Below are 6,000 nucleotides of genomic sequence, written 5' to 3'. Positions count from 1 at the left end.
ACAGAGTCTGTGAGAGTCTCTTGTTCCCACCGATACTCTCCTCCCCAAGGGTCTGGACAGAGCCCACCCAAGCCCTGCATGAATGTGGGCCACTGGAATGAAGACTCCAGCAGACTTGGGAGCAGCTTGCTCACACACCTCCTACTATGTACCTGGCGGTGGTGCTCACAAGGTGTGGATGTGGAGAAAGGGAGGCAGGAGGGGCTGGGACTCTGCTGGGAGTGGGTCTCTAGTGAACAACGCAGCCCAGCCTCCCTTCCAATTCTCAAGGGGCCTGGGACCCATGCACAGCTCTCTTTGAGTCCAGTCCTGCCGGAGTGGAAGCCACCAGAACTCAGCCCTCCCATGGGGATCAAAAGATGGGTGAGATGCAGGGTTCTCCCAGGCCTGACCCGGCCACAGCCTCCATCCTCTCCCCACACCCTGTTTGCTAGAGACAGGAGGCCCTCCTTCTCGACCCAAAGACCACTCACTTTGGGAGGTGGTCCTGTCCTCCAGCATCCCGCACGCAATGGGCCAAGCTGCCTCCATGTGTCCCAAAGGGGATGAGGGCATAGCCCGGGATGGAGGGTAGATGGGACCTGTGAATGATGTCAAGTGTGACTGTCTGACTCTCAGATTAGAGGGGAGGGCCAGGGAGGCTGTCTGCTTCAGTCACTGAGTGACACTTAGTGTGTCCAGAAGTCCTGCTCAGAGTAGGTCCTTCATAGACATTGTTGAATGACCTCCAACCAGAACCACCCCGGGTGTCTGAGTGGGCCTGTGGCCCCTCTGTGGCCCTAGAGATCCCTAAGTGGCTACACCAAGGACAAGCACCAGGACCAGCTGGATGGCATCTCAAACTCCTTGACAGGGTGCTCTCCAGGTGCTTTTCCAAACTCAAAAAGCCACAAGCCAGTGAAGGGAGAGGAAGACTACTTTCCGTGGGGGACAGAGAAATAATCACCACCAGCAACCACAGCATGGCCCACCACCCTCTCTGCAGAGCCGGGCACCAGGGCAGCACCTGGAGGGCTGATCCCATTCATCCCTGGGAGAAGCCTAGCAAGTTCATCCTCTCCCACCCCACGTTTCAGAGGAGCCAACTCAGGCTCAGAGAGATGCGGTGACATTCCCAAGGCAAGACACACAGCTGGCAGTGGGCAGAGTCACCACTGTGCTGAGGAGGAGGCGGGCAGTCACCTGGGAAACAGCTGGTCCAGCACCTGGTGGGCTGTGCTGGAGCCTGAGTAGCTGCAGAGGGAGGTGATGACACTGCGGAGGACTCTGCTGGGGAAGGCTGGCAGCACAGTCTCTGAGAGCCTCTGCATCATGCCTGCCCGGAGGGCACGCATCCTGCAGGCCTCAGTGACAGACAGAGTGGACTCATCTTCACTCTGGGTGGGACGAGGAGGGACACAGAGTCAGGGTCACCACTGCCAACCACCAGCGTTATCAGGGTCTGCAGCTGACCCAGGAACTCCTAGCCCCTCCCAGACGTGTGTGACAGGAGAGACAGGGGTCCCAACTCAGCAAAGTTCTGGGCTCTCAAAGCACAATCTGACTTTGGTCCTGCGAAGGATTCCACATTGATCTCCCTCAAGGCCATTTGCTCGCTGAGGGACAACAGACCTCCATCTGTGCAGAGCACCAGCCCAGTGAATCCTCAACAGACACCCCTCTCTAGAGAGGAGAACAGAGGCTTAGGCATGCCAAGTGGCTTCTCTAGGTCCTGTGGCTCAGAACTGAGAACCGCCCAAAGTGAGGGCTGAGGGACATCCCCTCTGACTGCCTGAGGCTTCATCAGACCCTGACCTGGAGGGAAATGTTATGTGGCCACCTCACCCCTCCCAGGTCTGGAAACAGTGTACAGGGCAGTGACACGTTCTGAGAATCCCTTTGACTTTCAAACACGCTGATGGTTATTTCTTTTACATTAAAGGGAGTTTGGAGACCCTTGTTATCGAGGTTTCATTTTCCAAAAAAGGCAAAATTCAAAGATACTCAGGGCCTATTGGGAAGTGACAACGACATCAACGTTTTCTCTAATCTTCCTAGGAAAATGCAAAGAGTGCCCTCCTACCCTCCTATGCAGCTGGTGGGGAGGAGCGGAAGTCCAGATTCCTTTGGGAATGGGACTGTGGGACACTCATGGGGGACAGCCCTGTTCGGGTCCCAGGAGAACGGCAGTTTGAGGTTGGATTCTGGGCCGGCCCTGGTCATCTCAGGGGCCTGGGTGGGAAGACCCCTCCGTGCCCACTCTCACCTCAGAGCAGCCCTGGTTATTGATGGTGGCGCGGTGCAGCTGGTCCCTGTCCAGGGAGATGGAGTACCCGAAGCCATCCGTCAGCTCTTCCACCACCTCCTGCGTGCAGCTCTGCAAAGACAGTGCCCGAGAGCCGGGCCGGGAGGTCTGAGGGGCCTGCCTCGACTTGGCCACAGGAGGAAACCCCAGCACAGATCAGGTACCGAGCAGCATCTGCATAGACCTCTAGCCAGGGAGGGAATGAGATGACACCTGGATGGCTCGGGACTAACCTATGGGTAGAGGAGCTTGGTTCCCAGCACCCACTCTCCCATCCTGCTAGCCACCACCTAGGCTGGGGACACGACACACTGCCAGGCTTCCAACACCGAGCAAATGGCTCCTGCCCAGGGTGGGTCCCCGCTCAGCACCGCCGCCCATCTCTCACTCCCCTCCGACACACAAGGAGGCTCAAATTGTTGTGCGGGTGGCATCCAGTTGTGGCCTAACCCGGTTGGCTTTCCCTGTGTTACCTGAGTGCTCCTCCTGCCAGTTGGACAGAGGCGGTGCAGGTGAGGGCCAAGCCAGTGTCTATAGTGACTGAAAAGGCTCTTTTTCTTGGCTTTCCTGAAGCCAGAGCCTCCACAACTCGGGAGACAGCAGGAGAACATCCTCTTGTCTTCAGTGTCGCCACTCAAGTGGGCTCAATAGGATGCTATGTCTAGAATGTGGGCGCCTGGAGACCAGTGTGCTAAGTTCTGTTGGGGTCTGTTTTCAAGGAAGTGAGGTCACTTCCTCAAGGTTCCCTTACCTGGGCGCCTTCTTCAATCACACCCACCGAAAACCTCTCTGGGATCTTGGCTGCTCACCCTCCTTGCCCATGTCACCTCCAGAACTGTACACAAATAGCCAGCACAGATCCCAACACAGGACCTTGAGATGGAACCAGGGTTCCAGCTTGAGGACATGCAGCTGAGTTCCGACCTCTTTTTTTCCTACAAGCTCTGTGTCCTGGAAATGCCAATGGGCCTCCCAGGGCCTCCTCAATCACCCAACCTGCACAATGGGGACGAGGCCAGAAATATCTCCCTCGGGACGTCCTCAGGTGTAGAAGAGACAATAGCAACAACACCTGTGGTCTGGTTTGCATGTGTCTGATGCACACACTTAGAGATGAAAGAATGACAAGAAGGGGTGGGATGTAGTGTGGAGTACCCCTCAAAACAGGACTGGGTTCCAGCTCTGTGACCTTGAGAAAGTCACTGCCCCTCTGGGCCTCATTTCCAGGTCTGCACCTTTAAGAGGTGGAAATTAGGGGAAATTCAGATACTTCCATTCACTGGCATGAAACCTTGCAAGGTCTCCTGTTTGACTTAGAATCAGACCCAAGTGCCTCGTGTCGGCCTATGTAGTGGGCAGCCTCCACTATGGCTCCTGGTGCTCACTGTCTTCTGCTGTGCACGTCCTTGTGGAACCACAAGTGGTCAGGAACTGCCTTCTGAATAGAATGCAGCCAAGGTGATGGGATGGCCTGCAACCCAGGGTTAAGAACAAAAAGCCTGGCCCTTCCTTCTTACTCATTGGCTTTAGTCCCCTCCGTCTTTCCCTCCTTCTGTTTCCATCTCTCTCTCTCTCTGCATCTTATATCTCTGGAACTGGGGGAGCAAGTGTGCATGCTTTCAGTTGTCCTATGAAGATGTTCCATAGGAGAGAACGGAGGGAATGATTGGCCAACAGACAGGCAGGAACTCAGACTTTCAGTCCAAACAAACCCCGTCAACATGCATGTGAGTGAACTTGGGAGCAAACCCTCCACAAGTCGAGCCGCAATATAGCCGCAGCCCCTGCTTCACAGAGACCTTGAGGCGGAGGCACCCAGCTAAGATGTGCCCCATTCCTGGCACACAGAATTTGTGAGATGTTAAGGATTTGTATTTTCTAGGTGCAATGTCTTAGAGCAGTGTCATCAGAGAGCGACGGGAAAAGCACAGTCTGCCAGTTCCTGCCCTCTGGCCCTGCCTGTCCCCATCTACCCTCCTCTCTCTTCTCAGGCTCCTTCCAGCTACACTGCCCTCTTTCGGACATTGGTCAGACCCACTTCTTCCTGTGAGCCTCTGCGCCAGCGGTGCCTTCTCCCTGACACTCAAACTGTTCCCAGACACAAGCAGGCGTGCCTCTCATCTGGCACCCTGCTGACAGCAAATGTCACCCCTATGATGCCTTTCAGAGCCTCCCAGGCACAGGTTCCACTGTCACAGGTCTCCCACCTGCAAGGGCATCTCATGATGTCCTCCTTCTTGGTCTCATCTGGATAAAGTGAGTCCATGAAGGAGGGCTTTCTGCTTGGCGGACGAGGAGGCAGCTTCTTCTGGTTTCCTCAGGATCATGACTGTCTCTTCTGGGCTGAATGTTTCCCCTCCCAAGTCCATTGTGAAAGGAAATTCTCATTCCCTTGCTTTCAAGGGTCTGGTTTCCCCAAGAACACAGGGAGACTGGCCTCTCCCTGGAATGCGGCACCAGCCCCTACACCCAAAGCCAGAAAATTAGCACCCAGCTTGAAACACCACCAGATCCTGAAGTCAATTCCTGCTGAGGTCCCCCATCCATTTTGTAACCCCATAGTATCTCCTGATCTCACCTTTCCCCTGAGACACAGCTCCCAGCCTGCCCTTGGCTTCTTACAGGAACAGTGGGATTTCCCAGAAGCACTCCCAGCCTGGGCAAGAAATGTTTTGAAATGTTCTCTATGTATTTTCCAGGACATGGGATATGGGGAGAAGTCATTTTGGCTGTGTATGTGCAACAGTTTTGATGCGAATAGCATCTTTTTCAGACAGAGATCAAAGAGTGGGGCTACCGGGTGTAACAAGAAAATGGATACACTGAGCCAACGTCTTCATGGTGTGAAGTCATAGGGAGCAAAGAACATGGTTAAGAGCAGAGAATATGGAGCCACAACTTATGTTCAAATTCCACCTCAATCACTTCCTAGATATTGGTAGAGGGCAAAGTACTTACCTCATTGGTGCCTCAGTTTCTTCATCTGTTGTTGGCAAGAAGGATAAGCGTACCTAATTTGTGAGGATATGGAGACTGCTAAAGGAGTTAATGTTTCAAAACACTTGCAACATCCAGCACATTGCATGCCCTGTACGCATACATTACAAATGAAATGTAAATGTTCTTCTGACGCTGTCTGTTTGCTCCAGACGGGAGACTAGGGGCTGGAAGGATGTAGACAGCACTCCCTGAGACAGGATGAATCGATGAATGAACAACCCTGTTGAAGGCATTACCAATGGCAAATCCGCCTCCCTATGGACATTCCCAAGGACAATCACACCCAAGCATCCCTCCTCCGTCCTGCATCGTCTTCTGGGATTCTATCCAGGAATCACAGGGGCTTCTTGAACCCTGGGACCCACACCCACCACAGGTTCTCTTCTGTCTGACAGCAAACCCCAGGCCTTGTCCTAATGGCTGCAGCCCACAGGCTCTGAACTCAGATCCTTTTCTTCACTTGAGGGAGACGTGTCATTCCCAGAGCTGGGCACACAGAGTGTCAGCCTTGGAGGAAATGCCTCCCTGGCCAGTGGCAGGTGGAAGAGCGCCGTGACGGAGTAGGATTTGTGGAGAGTCCTCCAGGTGTGGTCAGAAGGGGCCCAGCCAGGGCATTTGTCAGCAAGGTCTGGTTGGTGGACCTTGGTGGCAAAAGAGTGGTGGGGACAGCATGTTTTAGAGTTCCTGGCATGAGACAATCCACAGGATGGTCATGA

The sequence above is a fragment of the Equus asinus genome, chromosome 3 (genome assembly GCF_041296235.1).
Source record: "Equus asinus isolate D_3611 breed Donkey chromosome 3, EquAss-T2T_v2, whole genome shotgun sequence".
Lineage (NCBI taxonomy): Eukaryota > Metazoa > Chordata > Mammalia > Perissodactyla > Equidae > Equus > Equus asinus.
The sequence above is the reverse complement of the archived record's forward strand: the minus strand, read 5'-3'. Positions refer to the sequence as shown.